Source organism: Corvus cornix, chromosome 6 (assembly GCF_000738735.6).
Source record: "Corvus cornix cornix isolate S_Up_H32 chromosome 6, ASM73873v5, whole genome shotgun sequence".
Classification (NCBI taxonomy): domain Eukaryota; kingdom Metazoa; phylum Chordata; class Aves; order Passeriformes; family Corvidae; genus Corvus; species Corvus cornix.
The window spans coordinates 29,950,422-29,973,050 of record NC_046336.1 but is presented as its reverse complement, the minus strand read 5'-3'; the positions used below and the strand labels follow the sequence as shown (position 1 = coordinate 29,973,050).

The 22,629-nt window shown below is 42.8% G+C and overlaps 1 protein-coding gene across 3 annotated transcripts in view; it reads right to left on the bottom strand.

Moving 5' to 3' along the window:
- The window catches only part of CABCOCO1 (ciliary associated calcium binding coiled-coil 1), a 263,455-nt gene that overhangs the window by 10,285 nt on the left and 230,541 nt on the right, over positions 1-22,629 (bottom strand). Inside the window, exons 10-13 of one of the 3 annotated variants that reach the window (XR_005602170.1) lie at positions 19,110-19,225; positions 17,987-18,149; positions 15,901-16,000; positions 5,556-5,642 (exon numbers count right to left, since the gene is read on the bottom strand). The gene's annotated coding sequence lies outside the window, so the exon portion shown is untranslated. Of the gene's footprint in view, positions 1-1,489; positions 3,521-5,538; positions 5,643-15,900; positions 16,001-17,986; positions 18,150-19,109; positions 19,226-22,629 lie in introns of those variants that run through there. The other 2 variants (XR_005602172.1, XR_005602171.1) reach the window with 2 other exon arrangements.

Below are 22,629 nucleotides of genomic sequence, written 5' to 3'. Positions count from 1 at the left end.
TGGTGGGAACAGGATTGCCTGTCTGTTCTTTCCCAGGCTCATGAAGATTTAAAATTCTGGATTTCAAATGGTGGTTTATTTCTGGCTGACCTGTTTGGCTTGAACTGTTACATGTTTTCAGCTTATTTTTATGCTGCTGTGTTAGTACACAAACCTAACCAAGAACAAGACGTTACCAACACTGTTGAGCCTCCATTGGCTGCACAGGCTGAAGTCTCCCAAAGCCATGGCAACCTCCCTGTCCAGCTCCTCTTGGACCACGAGCACATGAATTCATCAAGGGGAGGGACGGGGCGAAGACAAGAGCTCATGGGCACATCCCTCCCCAGCAATATTCCCCTGCAGATCTGACACCCCACAAACCACTGTGGGGTGACAGGGATGCATCATGAATGGTGTGGGGCACACTGGTCAAAGAAACCCCTCACATACACACCTTTGGATCAGCTCATGTCATTGGATGTCGATGGCAGACTCTGTGACATTCCTCTGTGTTAATTTTTTCCCCTTCCCTGCTATTTGAAGGAGATTTTATCTTCCCTTCCCACACCCCTCCCGTCACCCCATGCCAGTTCCACTAAAACCTGCCTTTCAGGTCAGCATGCTGGTAAGAGATTAATTTTACACTGCAAGGAACACCAAGCAGAGTATTTCAGCTTTGACATATGAGACGTCTGTTACAATACTGCAGTTTTTCTAAATTAAATATTAGGAAAAATTAAACCCAATTGTGGTCTGTGTTCCTATGGAAAATATTTCTCTTCCAAACAGTCCCTCCATGCTAAATGACTTAAGTAACTGAAAACACAATAAATATGCAGCAAGTTAAAATCTATATTATTCAGGTTTTAAGGCTTATAACTAAAAGTGGTTTAATGTTTCATGCCTAATAATAGATTACTCCTATCACATTTCTAACCTTTATTTCTACCAGCTTTGAAGTCCAGCCATATAAAGGCTGTTTGTAGAACCACACGAAAGTTAAAGCAAATATTACTCAGAGTGATTCATATGAACAAGAATTTGCAATGAAGGCAGAGGGTTTTTTGTGTCTGTATCAAAGGAAATGAAATGTTTGCAATATTTTCAGTTGATAAATGCACTAAAACATTTTAGTTGCGTAGTATGAACATTGCTGACATAAACAGACTTTGACCTGAAACAGATTGTATTAGGCTCTGTGGGGGAGGCAGCATTAAAAGAAATAAAAATAAAATAAAATAGAAAAATAGACATTCCTAGATTTCAGAATCTGCCACAGGGTCACCGCAGTCCTTAATTAGCTGAATACATTAAGAGAAGGCTGGAACACAGATTCCATAAAGAGAGCAAATGTATGTTTAATCCTCTGTTCTTTGCTTACAGATTACCCTTTCAGAACGAGTAACCTTATTTTCTTTTTAAATATCTATTTACCTTTTTGAGCTTTGCATAGCAAAGAAGGGTTTCTTTTTTTTATTTCCTTCCCACTGTTGCAAAAGAAATTAATTTGTTGCTAGTTGCTATGCATTGGCAGGATTTCTGCATAAAGAATGTAAGCCATCTATCTTTGTATTCAAGATATAGTTAATCTGGCAGTTAAAATACTTTGGAAACATTTTGATGACTTATCTGGAAAAGTAGCTTTGCATTTTCAAAGAAAACTCAGAACTGTATTGCAAGAGAAAGATAAAAGATACATGAAGTGTTTGTTCCAAGCGATACTATTCATTTAAAGATCAGAATGTAACCCCACCCAAGCAATTATTGTGGAAAAACAAGACAAAAATCCTTATACAGCTTTCTGACACGGTCTTTATTTGGGAAACAAAATAACTATATTACAGTTATAGTCTAATGGATTGCAAGCTGTTTTATTAGTGTCAGCTGAATCCTGTTTAGCATAAAAAAGAACTCTGTTTGCTATCAAGAACACATTTACATTAATATGACTTTGACAAAGTAAAATAAAATCGCATTAAGATGATGTAAGTAGATAAGACAATGAAATCTCTGTGAGATAGTTTTGGCACACCAATTAGAGTCAAGTCCCTACAGGAAAGAAACATATTTTTATACCAAGTATCCATGTGTTTTTAAGTTGTAGAGTGGCCAAAATTAATCCCATGCTTAAAATATTTCCAGCCAGGGAAAAAAGAAAGTTTATTATTATTATTTTTATTTTTCCCTAGAAAGGTAAAATTTCTGATAAACTACATTTCTATTTGCAACAATACAAACAAGTTTTGTTCTCTCCACTAGCCTGTAATCATCCTGATTATTGCAAGGGACTTTCCAATATAGAGCAGCTGAAAACAAGGTTTTAGATTACATGGTAATTTAGGAATGCATGAAAAGCCAAGCAGTCACCATAATAGCGCACTGCACAAACTTCATGGCTTTTACAGCAAAACATATGTTTTGTGATTCGTTCAAATGATTTTTCAAGTTTTTTGGTCAAAAAATATATCAAGCTCTACTATTGGTCCTATATTTAGGGAATCTTACTCTTGAGAAACGACAACGACACCACCCCCCCGCTTTGATGTCTCTCCTTTTAGTTTGGTCATTAAAGCTCGGCAGTGATGGATGGTGATAATGCTGTGGGGTTTATGAGTAATCAGGCCTTGGCAGCCACAATATTTCTTTTGTAGTGAAACTTTAATATTCCTTTGGCCGTGCATAAACTTTTTCTGCTTTTGGAATTACGCTGCATAAGCTACTCACTAAGCATTACAAAACAGATACTGCCCAAAAGCTGGTGTTTTATTTAACACCTGACAGGGCTAAGTATCCCCCCAGGACACGCAGAGCTGAGCTGTAGCAGCCCATCTGTGGTCAGGGCACGGCTATATTCACAGGAGGAGCCCTTGCCAGGGGAGAGGAATTTTTTGGCTGTGCCCCAGGCAGGGCACCCCGGACACCCCCACTCTCCTCCTCCCCTTTCACATATTTTTAGTGAACTTGCTGCAGCAAACACCAGGTGTCTCCACTTAGCTGGGCTACAGCTTAAAAAAGGGGCCTGCTACCAAAATTAAAAAAAAAAAAAAATTAGAAGAGAAGGGGAAAAAATTAGGGCTGTTCTTTCCATGGCTTCTACCGTGCTTGTTGCAATGCTGCGTGCGAGGATGAGGACGTACAGATGAGGCATATTCGTATTTTATTTTGTCACTCGAGACACCTCAGTCAGGCAAGGCAGGACTTTCCAGAGTTTGAAATAATCCAAATTCAATCACTTTAAAGCTGCTACAATATGCAAGTCCTGGCAGCCGTTTTAAATTAATGGAACATCAGATGTGCTCTGATCCTCTCAATTTCCTTAGGCAAGGGAAATTCTGCTGCGGTGGTAGCGGGAGGGGAAATATAGGGCTATCAGTAAAATAAATGTCAGCTTTTGTCTGCTGATAGAAAAATGCATGCAGCAAAAAAGAGATACAGTATTTATTGCTCTGTAATTAAAATCTATTTCTATGTGTGGTAAGGATTATCTTAGTGGTTTGGAGAAGTGAACACGGTGCAGTCTGATCCACAGGAATGGACACTAAATAAAGGCAAAACACAAAAGTGGTTTTTATTTAGCATTTTACAAATAACAGCTCAATATTTTGCGTGCATGTAGATATTCATTTATTGTGCCTGCTCATGTGTTTATCCATAAAAATATTAAAATGCCCATCTTGAAAGTCCAGTTCCAGAGGACAGACTGGATTTTTGCAAGAACTGGGGGGTGGGGGAAGAGAGAGAAAATCTAAAAAAACTCCATCGTGACATGCCAGCCCATGGTTTGGAGTTTACTTAGAAAGTGTAAACATTCATTGGGTTTGTCAAAAGGTTTGCAGACTTGAGAACCTTTTGATCAAACCTGGGCTGTGTTTTGAGGATACTTGCCCTGAAATATGATTTTCAAGATGCAATTCAGTAGCTGTTGCTTTTGAAATACAAACAAGCCCAAAAATTCAAATTAAGGCTCTGAACCTTGCATAAAAGCAGAAGCTTTTATGGTGCATGGTTTCTGCTGATCTGTAGGGCTAATCACCCTGGGCTATGTCCTGCCTACAAGGGCCCACATTTCATAAAGTCTTTTTCCTGACACAAAATACAATACAAGCTGTCAGAGTTAAATTGAGGACAAGGTATTTCTTTAATTCCGATTTTTCAGTTATTTGCTTTATATGAGGAGAGCCTGGCTTCTTCTGTGCTAACTGGGACTCACATTGCCAGACAGTATGCTTAAAAGTTATTTTTAAAAATGCTGGGGTTTGAAGGCTCTTAAATCCTTTGATGTAAATGAAAATAAAATCATACTCTGGAACCTAATGGAGACTTTTAATCTTGATCTTAAAAGCATGAATCATACTACAGCATACAGTAAAACTATTTTCTGTCCTCTGCACTCACCTTCTCTACACATACTGATATTTGATATTTATAGGAGGCAATTAGAGCTCTCAGGTAGTCCCAGTGCCTCCTGCCAAGCTCTGTATGCAGTTACTGCCTCGCAGTCTATGGCTGAGATTTCTACAGTCTTGCTGCTTTTCTCATTTCAGTATGACATTTCAAGCAAGTCTGATTAAAACAAAGCAAAGCAGAAGCAAAATGTCTCAAATTCCAGGTGTGTAATGTTGTGGCAACAAAACCTAGACCAATTACTGTCTCAGAGCAGGAAAACTAGTGGCAAGGTAGAGATGTTGCAATAAAATTACAGAAAATCTCTGATAGCCACTCTGGAAAACTCAGCCACTGTTGTCTGCCAGATCTGGGGCAGAGACCCAGTGCAGCCCCGACCCATCTCCAAAAAGCTGCTCCACTGGGTCTCAGAAGTGCAGCCTGCACACAGATGCCAGGTTACAAATACTGGATGAAGAAAGGCCAACTGAAAATATGGGGGTTTTTATCAGATTTTCATCTTGTAAAATTTCAGCTTGATGCTAAATGGAGAGCATCCCCTCCCAGACCTGCCAGCAGAGGTGTGCTTTCCCTACGCCTGCCTGGAGCAAAGGTTAGTGTCTGCCAGGATGCTCCCTTGGGATGGGCACTGATCAAGGACAGCAGGTACAGAACCCCAGGGCATCTTTCAGTGCTCCCCAAACAAAGGCAGCAGTGAACTCGACTGAGGATGCTCTCCTCAGCCCAAAGGACTCCCCGAGATCTCCTGCCAAGCCCACTGCCTGGCAGCTGCAAGAGTGCAGGCACATGGCTGATGGCAGCCAGGTACATTGGTCCTTCACCCCAGTGCTCATCCCAAGGGAGAGCTGTGGGCAGCGGGACACAGCCTGTCAGTGCCCCTGCTGGTCAGCGGACACGTGCTGTGGTGGGAAAGGGGTACTGGGGCCTTGAGGGGTGCCAGGGATATTACCAGATCAGGCTTCTGTTCTCCAAGATCCCACCATGGTTTTTGTTCCAAAAAAATCTGTGATCAGCAAGAAATGAATTCCAGTATTTGTTTACTTTCTACAATCTCCTCCTCGCGAGTCTGAAGGCAACGCAGGATGCTTCCCACAGTTACACCCACCACCAAATCATGACAGCAGAAACGATCAAGATGGAAGTTCATCCTACCTTTATGAACCAGGCATTGAATCCCCATGTCTGAATCTTTCTGTATTTGAAACTCTCCATTGCCTTCATTGGAGTTTTAAGATAAAGAATTTGAAGATTTGTCCCTAAATAAAAAGTACCAAATTAATATAACAGCACGGTGGAGTTTCCATTTACTGCACACAACAGTCAAGATATTCAGACTTATGGCTCCCACTGCAATTGTAATTCAGTTTCCTTGCTCATACATAATGCTTTTATCTACTCTGAATGAGGTTATCTTTAGTTCCTCAACAAGCCCATATAATTCAGCTGTCACAGCTTCCATAAGAACAATACCTTGGAATTTCCTGCCTTTAATTTGGACTAACTCCTGCCTATAAGCATCACATTAGCAATGTTTCCAACTTGTGTGGTGACTATGAAATCAATCATTACATACACATGCAACATATATATTTATAATGTTCGACTACCATTTGCAGAGGTAACATCTCCAAGTAATTTTAGGATCTCCTCCGGATAAATGCAACAGCCCCAGCTGGGCTGCCTCCTGGCTGTTCCAGCCCTTGCAGCTGGGCTGTTCGCTGTGAAGAAAATTCTCCTGCCCATGCAGGAGGAGACAACAGATAGGAGCCTGCCTCAAGTCCTTCCCTACCTTATCTGCCATGAGGACTTCTCCTATTGCCTGACCACAGGAAGATGGTGATCCTCAGGACAGAGATGCCTCTGGCACACAGGACAGAGCCCCAGGTGCTGTAGATCTGCACTGGGGGAGCTCACCCAGACACCCCATCGATCTGAGCTGTGCCCAGCCCGCAAGGAGAGATTGCTACGGCCACCTCTATTCTGTGAGGAAACCAGGCAGGACATTCAGCAGCTGAGCACTGAGGCTTCCCAATTAGCCATCCTGGAGTGCACTGACAGATGGCTGGTTCTATTTTTGCCTCCCTTACTCCAGGCCCATTCATTCAGTGCACTCCTTCAGACCCATGTGCCCAAAACCTCATCCCCTTTCGCCTGAGCATGTCAGCTGGTCTGACAGGAGATGTTACCTTTCTCTAAACCACCACTCTAGAGTGTTGTAATCACTAGATTTAGTTTAGCAGGCTGCAGCTTTCCTGAGAGCTCAGCGGGGCTGCTTAGGGCAGTGCAACCATTTCGCCCTCCATAGTCCATTTCAGATGGCCCCGTGGTTTTGCTCTGGTCAGCTATCAGCCTTACAACCAGCGATGGCAAAGGAGGAAGAGAAGGGTCTCCTATGAGGGCTTAAGAAGACTTTAATCACATCTTATCCCGATGACCCTGAGAGGCAGAGAGACCTCATGAGCTGGGTGCACGGGGATTTTGTCAGGGGCTCAGGGGCGGGGTTGGGGTACAGGAACCAATAGGGAGAGCCCGAGGGAGTGGCCAGGGCTGGAAGCAGGGGACACTGGGGGGGAGGGAGAGGAAGGGAGAGGAAGGGAGAGGAAGGGAGAGGAAGGGAGGGGAAGGGAGGGAGGGAGGAAGGAAGGAAGGAAGGAAGGAAGGAAGGAAGGAAGGAAGGAAGGAAGGAAGGAAGGAAGGAAGGAAGGAAGGATGGATACGGGATCAGAAAAGCAGTGGGTAAACAGATCATCGCACTAGAGCTTCACCATTTGTTTTGTGGTACAGAAGAACAACTCCAGTTTGACTGTGCTCACACTTGGGAGTTCCTGTGAGCTTCAGACCAACAGCTCTTCACAGAAGTGCAAATTTTATCTCTCCCTTGCCCCAGAACCTCCCCTCCTACAGACCAGCAAGCCAAGCTGGCAAGGAAGGGCATCAGGATTCAGCAAAAGGCAAGAAAGATTCAGCACAAGACCTGTTAAATATCTCTTTCTAGGTTGCCTCCCTCAAAAGCACAGGTCCCCAGAGTTAGATATACAGCAAGGCCAAAAACATATGCATAGGCAGAGCAACCCAAGAGTGACATGTTATTACATCCCTTCTCAACTGGCTCCACATTTTCTTCTCATTCCAAAAGTTTTCTAAAACTTTGCCTGTATTTTCAAACTAAGAATGTCCTAATCTGTGGAATAAAGAGACCAGGGATCAAAACCAAGACCAACATAAGGCTGGGTTAGGGTATCTCCAGCACAGCTCTGGGGGACCAAGCTGCAAGCTGTGCTCTGTGGGAAAGCATAGAGTGGCAGGAGCCCAGCCGAGGGACTCAAGGCTACCTGAGCAGAGCCAGCACCACACACAGCCATTTCTGCAAAGACCTCAGCCTGGAACCCACTGTTGTTATGCTGCTTAGGAGAACAGCTCTCACATATTTATCTCCTGTTCACTTGTGGTCAATGGTCTTATGGAAAAATAGCATCAATAATGAGTAAGTAGCAAAGATGTGCTTGCTCTACCTTTCCAGCCCTGGCCATTAATGAAGAGCATCAGGTGGTCCAAAATTACTTCACCTTAGTCATGTTGTTTTTTACCAGCTGGGAATCTGGCCCAGGTTTCCTCTGGTTCATGAGGGAAATAAACCATATAGTATCATGGCTGAGCTGACGACGCAGGTAGACCACAATTTCCACAAAATGTGGCTGGATAGAGGATAAGGCTGTGTTTGCATTGACCAGATGGCACAAGCGCAGTTTACCAAGTGAGGAAAAATTATCCAGCCACAGAGAGGCTGCTGCTGGCTTGGCTGGGGCTCTGGCACCAACTCTCTGCACAAACCCCAGCTTTCTAAAGAGTCTGCGAGAAGATGCGGTCCAAGGCTGAGCAGGCGGTGCCAGTGACACAGTGGATACATATGTTCCCAGGAATAGTGAGGGGCAGCCTGGCACTCTGACAGGGGCTGGAAGCTGCATGGCACATGCACATGCAGCCACAGCTATCGTTAGGGTTTTGCTGCTTTGGCATCTCTTCCTAATTTACTTAATTTCTATTTATGCCATTCTGCTTCTGTTTTGAGCCTTTATCAGATGCTGGCATGTTTTGCACAGAGCCAAACTTTGGAAGGAGGCTTTGGAAAGAAGTCATTTTAAGGGGGGGATTTTAAAATGTTAGAATTCTGGGAAGGGCAAATCCCTAGTGAGGGGTGACCATTGTAACTGCAAAAAGGCAAATGGACCAGTCCCTAGGACTAGGCCAGTGCTCTCCTGCCTGGAGATGCAGGTCCCTGAGGGTCTGTGGAAAGTACTTGGAGAGTCTGTGAGACCTAATGGGGAAAAACCAACCTTGTTGACAGTAGTTTTCCACACCTGAGTCTGAACCTCCACTGGAAATTGGAGAGAGAGGTCTGCAAAGCAAGAGAGGTCAGAACCTACAGCATAAGCATGTCCCAGCTCTGTCTCTGAGGTAGCCAGTAATTGTGTCCAACTTACAAGTATTTCTGAAATAAACCACTTAGTTACTGCAGTCATTCTGCAAAGCACAGGCAGGGGCGGGGGGTAACACTCTCTTTTCCTTGCCTCCACCTGTGACCCAGTGACGTGCTTGTCACGGCTTGGCTGCAGGTCATAGGGAGGGAGCTCCTGAGAAGCAGCTTCTAGGGAAGAGTTACAGCCGCCATGTCCGAACAGCGCTGATCGACAGTGTCGGTGGTTAAACTCCGAGAGCTCCCGTACAAGTAGCAGATGAGAAGAACACAGCTGTTGATGTTGACATGTTGCTGGCCTTATGGAATGATGATAAACAGCTGAAAATGCACGTGATGCACTGGGGAATAGGGATAGAGTGAAGAATTTCAGGCTCACTGGAACATCACAAATGAAAGGGCAATCAACTGAGGATGCTGAATTCTTCCTTTACAAATCATTTGTAGATCCTTTCACTGCCTCATACTACAGTGGCCATCAGTCCCCTGGCTTTTAGGGGACATGGCATGGCTGCAGGCTTCCAGGCTGACTCTGTTTCTCTTAGTCAATGACTGATGCAGAATGGATCCACAGATCTTCCTTCTTGGAGGAGCTTTCTTTCTTCCCCAACCCCCCAAATAATTACATGGTTAGTGAGTGCTCTGTGCCTGGCAGCCCCAGGCTTCAGACCACACTGCTCCCTACACATTTCCAAGGCCAGGTGGGCACTGACAGCTGTAGGACACCACTTCAAGTAATTTCCCAGTGGGACCAGTTACTGAAGGACTGAAAGCCCTGTCTAGAGCTACCTTAAAACTGGGGAGCTTGTTTCTGTATTTCCATGGCTCCAGTGTTGTACTCTGCCATCAGCTTTAATTGTTGCTGCTCTGAAGAAAGCCTTTGTTCAGTACAATTGCCTACTCCACAGTGACATCATCCAAGGCTGTGTAAAAAAAGCACAGCCTGGAGTAGTCAGCCATGTGATGATGTATAAATAGCACTGACAGAACAATATTATAAACTCTATTGGTACAGCTGAGATAAAGCTCGCAAGTTGCTGATTCATCTAAGATATTGGCTTGAGGGATGGCATGAGGTTCAGCTACAATAAACGTTCTCAGCTAAAAGCATATTACTTCACCATGAATCAGCTGCTCAGATCTTTCATTCTTTTCAGAAAAGCACCTGTCTCTTCCTGCTTCGGTCCTCCATTACTGAACACATGAATTATAGGGCCTGATTTTATTTCTGCTTCCTTTATGCTGAAATATGCCACAATCAGAGAGTTCTCTAAGGCTTTATATACACATAGGAAAAGTAAAGCATTCCTAAAACTCCTTGCCAAGTGCTTGGTAACAGCAAGGTTTATGTTATTGTTCACAGCTCTGTTTCTACTTTGCCTGCCACTAGAAAAACAAACAAGGGACCATTATTTCAGTAAACCTGGAAATACTGAACCATACTTCCAACATATCTGAGTAGGTAATGACTAAGTCATTTTATGGCTTTCAGTAAGATCTGTGAAAAGTCCAGTACATGTCCATGTACAGTGTGGTTTTGAAATGGACAAAATGAAACCTCACAGCTTTATGCTGGATCTCCATGGACGGGGGGGTGACAGAAATGAGCTCTACCAAATGTGACTGCTTTGCAATTTGGCACCCAAGATTGCACTTACTGGTAACTTACTGAATTTCTGTGTGCCAGCAACTCAAGCCCACCCTGTGTTCCTCCACAGCACAATCCTACACTGTGATCATCCCCACAGGAGCACTGACTACACGGACATCCTGCCCCACTGGAGCAGCTTGCTCGGTACAAGCAGAGCACTTCGTCTGCTGACTGCGTCTCGCTTGCATCAAAGCTGCTCATTCAGGGCCATTAAAACGAGCAAGGCTTACACAATTACGGAACTTTATATTAATTTTTAAAACTTGCAGATGTTTCAATCTGTACATATGGGAATAGTACCAAATGTTAAGATGACAGAAAAGAGTTATATTGGCCGGGCTTTAAAAGTAAGGAAGCAGGAAAAGAAAAATCTCACCCTACCGCTATCAAGGCACTGCATGTATCTGGTTTTGCACGCAGCTTCTGGTTAGCAGCTTTGCCATTCTGATAGTGAGTTAATCAGCTAATGTTTTTATGAGCACAAAACCAATAAAATGGTGTGGGAGAAAATGACAATAAATGACAATAAAAATTCCTTATTTGCTTTTGATGTGCTTTTATATTCACTAAATCTTTCTTGCTCTGCCCAGAGAAGACCTTTCTGCACTGAGTTTCAGACAGCAATGCTGGCATATAATCCTACTGGTGTCTGCTGCTTGTGTCAACATCCTTCTCCAGGGTGTGCATCCTGTGCCGCTGTGCAGTGGCTCAAAGAACGTGCAGCTCTTGAGTTATTTTGGCTGAGGCTGATGGAGGATGAACAGGCTGAGGTGCTTTGCAGAGAACACTGAAGTGACGCTGAATGATCTGCATAAGCAACATATGTTTTATATTATCAACATCCTCTTTGTATTCCAATTGCATGTCAGTACTGGTAGAGCCTACTGATGCAAAGACCAGCTCCAGCTTTGAAGCTTGGGACAATAACAAAATAACCTGCTATTTGTTTATGTTAGTAATAAAATCTACCATCAACTACTATTTGGTTGTGGCCTTAACAAGAAGGCTGGCCAAAGGAAAGCTTCTCAGTGAATAGGAGATGAAGGAAGAGGATGGGTTGACTGTGGATTTTCTAAATCTAGTCCAAGAAGTTGATGATTATGATTAAAAGTTTTCAATTATTTTAGACCCCAGCTTTCCAAAAGACTGCTTGGAGGACTAAGAGAGACTGTAGCATTCACTTCATCCCTGGATAAAGGCTTTGAGAGATGGTGCAGAGCCAAACCCTACAATTACAGTTTTCCTGAATCCATCAGAAGCAGCCAAAGGAGCAAAGGGCACATGCAGTGCCTCAGCATAGTAGGCTTTCCCCGTTGCTGTCTTCCCCAGGCATCCCTCCCTGCTTCTCCTGAGTCCCTGCCTCTACTCCTTCTGCCACACGGTCAGCTGTGTGCGTTATCCTGTGCCTTGGGGCTAGAAGAATGTGTGCTCTTGTACTGTACTATGAAGCCATCTGAGGGACTGCAGCTGCATGTGCATAATCGCCAGATAGCTCTCAACTGAGATTTGTGCCACTGCAACTATAGGCATGGTACCTGGGAAGAGATCAAAGGTACCTTTTGCACACAATCAGTTCTTATGTGTTAGGGTTACATTTCTGAGGTAGGAAAAAGCTAGTTTATAGAGCACACCTAAGCAGGCAATTCCAACTCCTGGTATCTCTTCCCCAGTATCTGCACCAATGGTAAGCATGTGAAGGTAGTGTTGCCTCACCCAGCCATGGATTTCACCACAGAGCATTCCAGTAACACCACAGACTCAGGTGTAAGACTTCCAAAACAGCAGCACAATTCATTTCTGTGCCCGGTTCAATGGAACCTTTCTGATTATTTTCACGGCATTCTGCAAGGGTTGATTCTTTTCCTGCTGCATGAAACAGAAAAGCTCCTAATGTGTTCCTAAAATGCTTTGTGGCGTTAATGTGACTTATTCTCTGTCATCAAGAGAATGATACTGGAATGAAAAAAAGTGCTTTTTTTTCCTCCAAGTTTCTTAATATTCAGTCCTCATATGGCATAAGGGAGTAAACTCTCAATTACACGAAGGCAAATACCAAGAAATCTGTCAAAGCCAATAGAGTTATTCTGGACACCTGAGTAATTTGTCCCTTGGTATGATTCAGTCTCCAAAATCCACTCTGAATATCCTTAATAACTGTTTGCTATTCACCTACATTTTTAGCTCTCTTATAATTCTAACTTTTTTCCATGTTTCACGGATAGCTGGAGTCAGTTTCTTTCAGATGATGCTGTTTCCCCAACTTGGCTTTCCTATGAATAACCTCCATCATCACTATGCTACTTTTGCTCGAATGTTTCATTTTTAACAATAAACATCTATCCCAGATGCCTTATTTTCAGCTTCATTAAACATTTTACTAGTTCATCCTGAGTCATGTCAATATTTACCTTGGATGTGGTTCCGTATCCTTTCGTTTCTAAGACCAGAATTCTCCAGGCAAGCTTATTGTTCCTGGCTTGACTTCTACAAGTCACAGCTTAAAACTTTTTTTGATGTATTAAACAAGATGCAAATTTACCCGGCCATTTGCTTTGCTGCGTGCTGCCAGCTATGCCTATTCCAAACATCTCTGAGCTGATTCACTTCAGCTTCTCTGTGTACACACAGGCCCCAAACCTGCACTCAGTTACTGTGAGGTAATTTCAAAGCCATTTAGTAACAGCAATTAGCAGAAGAGAAAGCAGCAACCAGCTATCAACCTCCTGGGCACAGAACCACAACAGACCATTTCCACTGACCTTTTGCATCATAGAAAAAGGTGTCAGGAAACAGAAGGGGTTGCCAGGCCCTGCAGGGTTGTGTTGGCCTTCACTGTGCAAACCCAGGTGATTTTCTGGGAGGTGGGACCGCGCTTCCTCATTCCAGCTCTCTCCCCTGCTCCTGAGCAGCAGAGCTGACTTGTTCTGAGCTATGCAAGGGACACCTGAGGCATCTCAGCGTGCTCATCCCTGAGCAGTCCTGAGCTGCTGCCCACAGCCATGCACACCCAGGCTGCTCCTCACTGCTATCAGCACTCCTCATGCTTGCTTCAGGGAAGTTCTTCTAAATATGCTCAAGACCACAGGGAACAAAAGTTTGAGAAATGGAATTTTCTGGATAATTTTCTGGATCTTTACACTGAGTTTACTTCAGATCCTGTTTCAAAGCAGAAGAACAAAAAGGTAGTTTGAGGTTCAATATATTTATATTTTATATCCATGTACTGCCCTGGAATAAAACACTTTGAATTTTATATTGGCTATAAAAAAAGCAAGAGTGTCAAGCTGGGAAAGTGCTTTGAAAATAACAAAGGACTTTATGTGGGATTGTTTGAGGTCATTTTATATATTGTTCCTGACTGTATTTAAAATACCTCCTTTCAGTTTGAAATGCCTTTGTCAGTCAAATGAAATCAGCAGTGCAGCCTGGCAGGGCAGCTGGGCATGCACCACAAGGGGATACACAGGGAAAAATGCAGTCAGAGTTCTGGACACCTCCAAAGTGAATATTATACTTGTGCCATCAACCCACATTTGTCAAGAGGTGTCAACATGGCCTAGAGAAGCAGTGAACTACGTTCTTGTGAGAGGGGAGGCAATTTCACATCACACCAACCTCCCTGAGCAAGGCAGTCCTAGGAGCAGGTCAAGGAGATGGCTTTAGATGATACTCCAGGTGCACAACAGTTTTCATCAGAAATCCAGGATACTGAGCTGAGTTCACAGTGCAACCATGTCAGTGATGGCCACACATCACTGTGTGGCAGATATATGGGGCTAGTTTAGCAAGCCCTTGCTTGGGTGATTTGGCAGTAGCAGCACAAGTAAATAATTGCTGTAGCCAGCCCACATGCTGTTGCCAACATCCCAGAAAGAGCATGTCCACACAGTGAAATGAAGGTTATATTTCCGTGCACCCCTGACCCCACTCCAGCTCACACACTGCTCCCCCATGCTTTGACCCAAAGGGCTGTACTGCTGACAGGACAGCTGATGGTTTATTTGGTTTGGAACAAATTTGCTCAGCTCTAAAGCAGAGGTGATAATTTTCTTCTTTCGGTCTAAGCTAAAATCAGAGAGATGAGCTTGAAACAGGGCTATTCAAATTCTCCTCTCTGCCCTATGTCCCCTGCATATTCACTCCAGTGAAAAAAAAGCAGCTTGAGGGACCACTGTCTCCCACAAACACACAGAGACAGAAGATAAAAGGGAATGGTTGAATACTAGATTAAATGCAAGTTTCATGTAAATGATCACTTACAGAGACCTAATAAATGATTCTGTGCAAGGCATTGTCAGAGGTTTTGCTCTGCCATTTTTGTTTTGCATGTGTATTTAGGAGCTTTTTCCCCTTAGAGGATAATGTTCAGGTTTTAAAATTTATATTAATCTGTCACTACATTCATCTGTCACTCTTTGAAAGGGCTTCTTTTTTTTAATAAACTGTCTTTTTTTCTTTTTCATGTGCTGCTGTATCAGAATGGAGTATTTAGGATAAGCCCTTTCAACAGCAGTGCTGCACAGGATGGGATGACATGTAAGAAGGCAGCTTTTTACAGAGTATCATCTCTTTTGACCCAAACAACGAATAAGAGTTTTAGAGGTTTTATATTTACCCTGGTTGGGGACTGTCAAAGGGTCTTCACTGCAAATCTCTCTGCTTCTAAGCAGTCTTTATTTCCAGAGCAAAGGACGAACCCACAAGGGACAGAGGTTTTTGTGATAGACCCCCCCCCAAAAGCTCTCAGGTTGGGAGTTTGTTTTGGGTTTTTGTTCATTTGGGTTTTTTCACCTCTATTGGGCCTGGGATGCTACTCTTAAAAATTATGAATTCCTCCCTTCACTGCAAAGGTCTTTGACAGGCTGTGCTGGGCACCATCAGGTGTCCTCTCCCTGCCCTCCATCCCACCTCCCAGCCAGAGGGTACCACAGGCAGCAGGTACCCACCTCCACCTCCCTGTCTGGTGTGGCTGTGAAAATCCCCCTGTGAGGTCCAGCCCATCCTTCCACCTCTGCTTGGAATATGGATGGGGAGGAATAATAAAGGAAGGTACCAGGAAAAAAAACCTGATTGCTGTCTCAATGTTTCTTGTGCTGAGTGCGCTCTACCTTGTGACCCAACTAAAATGACATCAGGTTATTGTGCCCTGATCAATCAGTGTGTTTGCTTCTTCTCCTTCACTCTTTGCCTGTATACCTTCAATTACTATTATCCTCAATTGGTTTTTTTTCTTCACATCAAAATACCTGGAAGCATTCCAGTAACTTTTTCCTGCTGCTAAATATGAGCATTTTATTTTCTAGCACACCTGAGCTTGCTTTACAAGTAGTATTTCACACAGGGCCCATGACTTAGGTGCTGATTGCAAGACAGAGCCATGCTATCCCACCTGTTCGAGTTCTGTTTTCTCTGCAGCTCTGGGAATTTCCATTTCACTTGTCTTCACTCCCACCAGCCATCCTGCATTTGGCCATATGATTGCTTTCCTCCTAGAACAGAGGGGAAAGTCATTCAGCCTGCAGGTCATACCTAGATTATCTTTAATCACTGTGCAGCTTTGCTGACTGCAATCTCATTTCTTCTTTCAGAATGAGGGAAAAACCCTCCATGAAAAGACAGGGAGTGCAAAGATACTTCTGAATTAGTCACAGAAAAAAGGTTTAAGGCTCAATTCTTATTACCAGTCTTTCCAGTGGAAACACAGGGTGACTCCAGTAAAATCAGTGGGACTGCAATGGTGTAGCTAAGATCCAGATCAAGACAGAGGTTTGGAAATAGGCTGCTCTGAGCATTTCTTTTTATTAGACATCTCATCTCCTGCTTTATGAGTTATTTTGAAGGTTTACTGTATTCAGGTAGAAGCAGGAGTTCAGATTATGAACTTTGATCGCTCATGGTTTATTCAATATTTTTAATAAAGTTTGAAAAGGTTCCCTTCCATCAAAGAATGTCCCCTTTGATTAATCAATTGAATTTGATTTTTTCTTCATGGAGAATACAAACCAGTGTACTCCTTTGCCAGTTGTTTACAGGCAGCTTCATAGCACACAATAGAACAATTATTTTCTAAGTAAAAGAGCTGTGATCAGAAATGTTAATAAACTACTCAATAGTGCAGAATCTTTTGCTTCCTTTAAAAAAACAAAGGCCACACAATAAAGACATATTAAGCCATTTTTAATATAATCTACATACTTTCCAAGTAACATAGTGAAACAGAGTTGTCTTAAATGGCCTTCTTCATATTTACAGCTGCAACAGCTGCAGTAGCAGCTCTGTCGGACTTGATTTTATTCAGTGTGCAGGATCAACATAAAATCTGGGCTGAAAATTAAAGGGAGTAAATGTCCCCCTGACAGTCAAGAGAATGATTTTGGTCCAAGAGTATTTCTGGCCACAACTCACTTTCAAAAGCAGCTTTGTCATTTATGCCTGGCCTAGTCCCAATAAGTACTATTATGATTTGTTACATTTTCTATAGAACCAGGAGACCATTTATTAGCCCCAAGGTATTGTATTGAGCTTCAATTATGTAATAGGCATTATTCCACTGAATATCCAAAGCTTTGTAAGAAAGTTTTACTTCTGGAAAGAAACGTACAAGGTTCTCAAATGATTTTGAGGAAGATCAAACTCTCCCTTTTTTTTGCTAGTTGAAAGAGGAAAGGTTCCTTCTTGATATAAATCATGAATATTTTGAATAGACTTTTTTCTAAAGAAAAAAACCTCCTTTTTCTTTGAAAGCCATTGATAGCTTGGGATTCAAGCAGAAAAGAATAAAAGAAGAAATAATAGTTTCTTGCTAGGAGAGAACGTGATAGGTATGCTGCCAAATTAGTGAGATTTTAATTTAATTATAACTGAGGAGTGCATGTGTGATTTGCCTGCTTATGAGTGAGGAATGGGGGTCTCCCACACATGGCAGAGGAGGGGCAAAGCCCATGGCCCAACTGCCTGTTGGGTGCCCTTCATGGTTCAACAACACAAACTACTGATACCTCATCCAATCCCAAGCCATCTGCATCTCCCAGACATGTCTGGGACCAGATTAACTGCCATCAAATAACTGGTTAACTGGTTACCTGACTGCCATAAAATAACTGTTACTGGGCTGCAATAAAATAACTAATAACCAGTTATCTGGCATCACCCTCCTCCTATTGTGCCTTAGAGTTTGTTTAAAAAAAACCCATCGATTTTAAAAAGCACTGACATCTAAATAAAAATTGATCAGCTCCAAGCAATTTCACCCTTCACAAGCCATTTTACATGATTGAAGGCTTCAGCTCCCAGTTCTCAGAGGCTTCTCCAGCTCTCAATCATGTGTGAATTTTCCTCTGCTCTCTGTCAACAGCCAAACACAACAGTTCCTGTAACCACCAGGTAAAAGTCTCTCCAGCTGTTGCCTCTGATTTTTCATGTTTTTAAACTAATAACAAAGACCCTCCCACACACAATGCAAATACAATACATACATGCAACAGCTGTTCTGCTTCAGAGTAGCAAAGCCAGTTACTCCAAGGTATTCTCAGGAAATGGAAAAGCAATGTTCTTAAGGCTGACAGATTTCTGAAATGATCTTTACTTAACGTATGCGCGGTTTAACTGGTATTTTAGTAAAATGACTCTTTATGCCAGCTGAAAAGAAAGTAGAAAGTAAATCAACAAGCTTTTCTTTCAGATAGACTTCAGTATCTCAGAAATTCACCAGTGGGAATGTGCTGCCAAGGTTGCCCCCCCCCGCCTGTAACAAACCCAACTAATCCAAACACCACTGCTCTGACTGGGTGAGACTACAGCTATTGCATAGGTGTGCTTGCATCTGTTTTGCCCTCTGTGAGAGCAAGGAAGAAGAAAGAAGGTGATGGATAATGCATTTTAACCATAACCATGCCATCTCCTGGTTATTTTTGCAGTACAAATGAGTTATGTAGGGATAAACTGCATTTGCATTTCATTCACCGGTTCCACTCAGAAAAGCAGTTAAGCGCCCTTATTTTTCACAGTAAGAGAAAAAAAGTTTGATTCCCAGTTTATCTTAAAAAATGTGAACTGAAGTAAAACGCATGTGCAAGTAGCACATTTATTGCATCAAGGGAAATCAGGCATCAAGCCAGAAGCTGATCTTGTTTGCCACTATGTAAACGATGAGTAAGTCTGGTAGGGTCAGCAGAGCAGCGGAGTCACATGAGTCACAGCACAGTGCTCTTTGGAAAGATGGCTAAATATACCACTACAGTCGCTTCAAGAAAAGCTCTGCGTCAACTTCTAATAAATGCTGGTGGTGACGCTGAGCTCTGGGCACTCATAAAGCCAAAAGAATGAACAGGAATTAACACGTGGCCTTAAACACATATTGAAGAGAAATGGAAGTTTTGTCTGTGCAAGAACTGAACAATCAGACCTTTGGTGGTGAAAATCATGACCTAATTTTTCCGCCACACACATTTAGCAACCTTTCAAATGGGTCTGGGAGAAAAAAAAAAAAGTAGAAAAGTAAACAGAATTTTCTTCAGGATCAAAGTGCAGAAAATACCACTAAACTCAACAAGTTTGTGCAAGTTACCACTCAGCTCTGTGAAAATATGTAATTTTTACCAGGCTTCTCCCAGTAAATGATGACTTGCTCCTCCCAGGGAAATGCAATAATGAACGTACTGTTATCAGTGAACACGGACAGCCACACTGACAGAAGCCAATCCAACACCACATCCCTGTGATTAAGCAAAACAGTAATTCCAATGAATACTCTTTATATCTCCATCTGATACACACAGTGCTGAAGCTGGAAAAATAAGAGCTCAATAAACCATGAAAGAAATGCCCTTTGATCTTTTCTTTTTTCAGTGGGGCCATAATTTAGTGCTATTACAACAGTAGTTTCAACTAACCAAAACGGCTTATCAAATGTATGTTTGCATTCTCTATCAACAAAGTCCTGAAATAGAAGAGATTTCGTAATTCCTTATGAATTGGTCTCCTACCCAGTCCTTCCACTGGAAGCCTGATTAAATGAGTATTATTTCTTCTTAAGTGGTTTTACAGGTCGTTTATCTTAGATTTATGAGTATCAACCTACTTTAGAAGGTATTAGATAGCTTTAACGTTTGACACGTATTCTCTAAATCATTTACAGCGCTCTCCATTTGCACTAGACGATCAGTAATCTTCTCAATATTAGGTTTTATTGACAATGCACCATATAGAATCCTTATTATATGGTAATGATTTAAGATAGGTGCAGGATTGGGAACTAATAAATCCAAAAGCTCATTTTTGATTGTTGACACAGAGCTGAGGAATAATGTGCATCCATCTAAATCACTCTGTTTCTCAATAACATCACACACACACATGTGTTTAACCTGCTCGGAACGCATCGCAGGGATGTGCAAACAGATCCCAATTCTTGCTTTGAGCCTGATGGATTCATGCTTAAGACTCTGTTTTTACTCAGAGCAAACCCCCAGCAGAAATGAGGCTCCCCCGTGGTGTGGAAGCACCAGCACCCACGTTTCAGTGTGTGGGAGGAGCAGGGGCTTATCCTGGCTGTCCTGGCTCCTGCCCAGCTGCCCTGGCTCATCATGGGCTGCTGCTACTGCCCCAGCCGAGCTCTGTCACACCTGAGTCACGCCATGGTAAATATGCCCAGTGAGATCAAGACGCATTTCATCTGAGTAGGGAGTTAGTAAAACTAAGATTGAGGGCTTAAAAATCATCCTCATAATGTATATTTGGGAAACGGCATTGAAAGCTGACATATATAACAAAGACATACCTTCATCTAGCCCCACATAATAATAATTTCACAGAACTGTTGGCATTGATAGTAACAGACTTCACTTGATAATTGATTCCACTACTTCAATAGAAGATCAGCCCCCTATCTATATTACTCACAGAAAATTAGAGTAGAAGATAAAAAAATTAAAGTGAGAGCCTTTGGTAGCAAATGAACATCTTTCCACTGAGTTCTACAGAATTAAAGTCTCATCTGCAACCCTGTAATCCAAAGGTATGTCTTTGAAATGCAGTCAGGAGATCTGTATCAGTCCTGCTTTTGTAGTATGTCACTGGAAATGGTTTCTGGGGCATGGGAGCTGCATGATCCAGTGATTTGTTAAGTTGAAATGTGACATTTCAAAAAAAGGTTGGAATGATCTCACAGCAAAACCAACACAAAAATCTGCATCCCTCTTTTATCCAAACAGATCCCTGGTAAGAAAACTCTGTGAAAAATTTGGATTAGTGCCAAAGCTGCCCTGTGACAATTGCACACCACAACTGTGAACAGCAGGGAAGGCTGTCTTCCTCTCACCTTGCTCATTCAGAAAACACCCCAAAATCCTAACTCAGGCTAGAGGCCTCTCAGGCTCACTCAGATGTTTACAAATGAGTCAGTAACAGAGGACGTGGTGCTACTAAACACTGAGCACCCCAAGCTCCAATCAATGTAAAACACCTTTTTAAAGCAAAGCATTGCTGTTACCGTGTCTTACTTTGGCAAGAGCAGGCTCAGATTTACTGGGAAAAAGGAGGAGAAAAATAAACCAAAACCAATATCCTCCCAAATGAGGGCTCCCCAGGGCCATACACACACTTCTGCCCTCATCACAAGGGAGCACGTGCAGCCCCCCTACCTACTAACCCATTAGCAGGCAATTTTCTAACACACTGTCAAAGAGCAGAATTATAACAAGTTCCATTTTCCTTACCAGTGGAGCTAACTGCATTCTGAAATGGGCTATCTACATATTTTTAAGCTTGTTTCATTCACTCAGTTCCTAAATCAGCAAAATTTCACAACCTTCAACATCTTCCTGCCATGAGTGAAATTTCTTTTACTACTGGGAAGGAGGGAGGAGGTCAAGAAGGCTTGGGAAAATTTGTTAGCATGATCTGTAATATGAATTTGGCAGAAAAGAAATTGAGAACATTTCTTTGGAAAACAATCAAAGGGCAAAGTTTTCCTCTCAGAGCTGCGTGGTAATTCATGACTTACATGCTCCAAAGAAACTTGCTGCTCTGATGATTAGAATAGCAAACTATTTGCTGTCTGCCTGACAGACCAAAGATGGTCATTTTTCCTCCCTTTGTCAGTATCTTTCTGTTCAGGCAGGGCCACGCGTGTGTCCCTTGACACACAGATAAAGACTGAATGATGCATCTCTGCTCGGGAGGATTAATCCAAGCTAGATATGGCACGAAAAGCAGTGACAAACAGTAACAGGGCATAAATTCTGGCTGAGTCTTGCAGAGATTGACAGATGTTTTCTCTCACCTGCATCTCAGCTGCTCCTGCTGTATGCAAAAAGTCAGCATCTTCCTGGTTATCCACTCACACCACCTCAACATACACAAGCCACCAATACAGCTGAGGATCTTGGAAGCCTCTGAGCTGAGGAAACTTGAGCCTTCAGCATCCACTGCAGCTGAGGTTCATCAACAACACAGAATGACAGTGTGGAACTTATTGCCATTGAATAGTATGGTGGGCAAGTAGCACAGCTGAGGTGAAAAAAGGACCAGACAAACTCACAGAGATGATGACTTTGATGATGTCCTTCGATTTCAATTGATGGGTGCATACTCTGGCTCCACAAGTTTCTAAAGCACCAATCCATGGAAGGGGTATGCCCTGTTCCTATGCTCTTCCTAAGCATCTCCCACAGCCAATGTCAAAGGTAGCAGCCTGGGATACTTGGATCCTGCTCTGTCCAGATACGACATTTTTCATGCAACAGTCAAGGCAATCATAAAAATAAGCAAGAAAATTGTCTTGGCTAAACTTTAAAAGATGTAAGATTCAAATGTCAAGAAAATCTTGTATGCAAGATCTTCAGAAATGGCTGGAAAGAGGTAAATGAAAACTCTGAGATATTCATGTAGACTAACCTCAGTGAAGGGAGGCAAAATCCTGATCCCACCTTTGCAGTCACCGGAGGAACAGGCTCACCTAAAAAGGTGCTGCAAGCAACCTCCAGAGGCTCCCACCATGAATGACCATCCACATCGGCATCCTAAAGTGATACAGCTCCACCAGCCTTTCTCCAGGAACACAGAAGTACCATGCTCATTTAGGAGAGTAAGTTTTTTGGACCATTCTTCCTCACAGCCC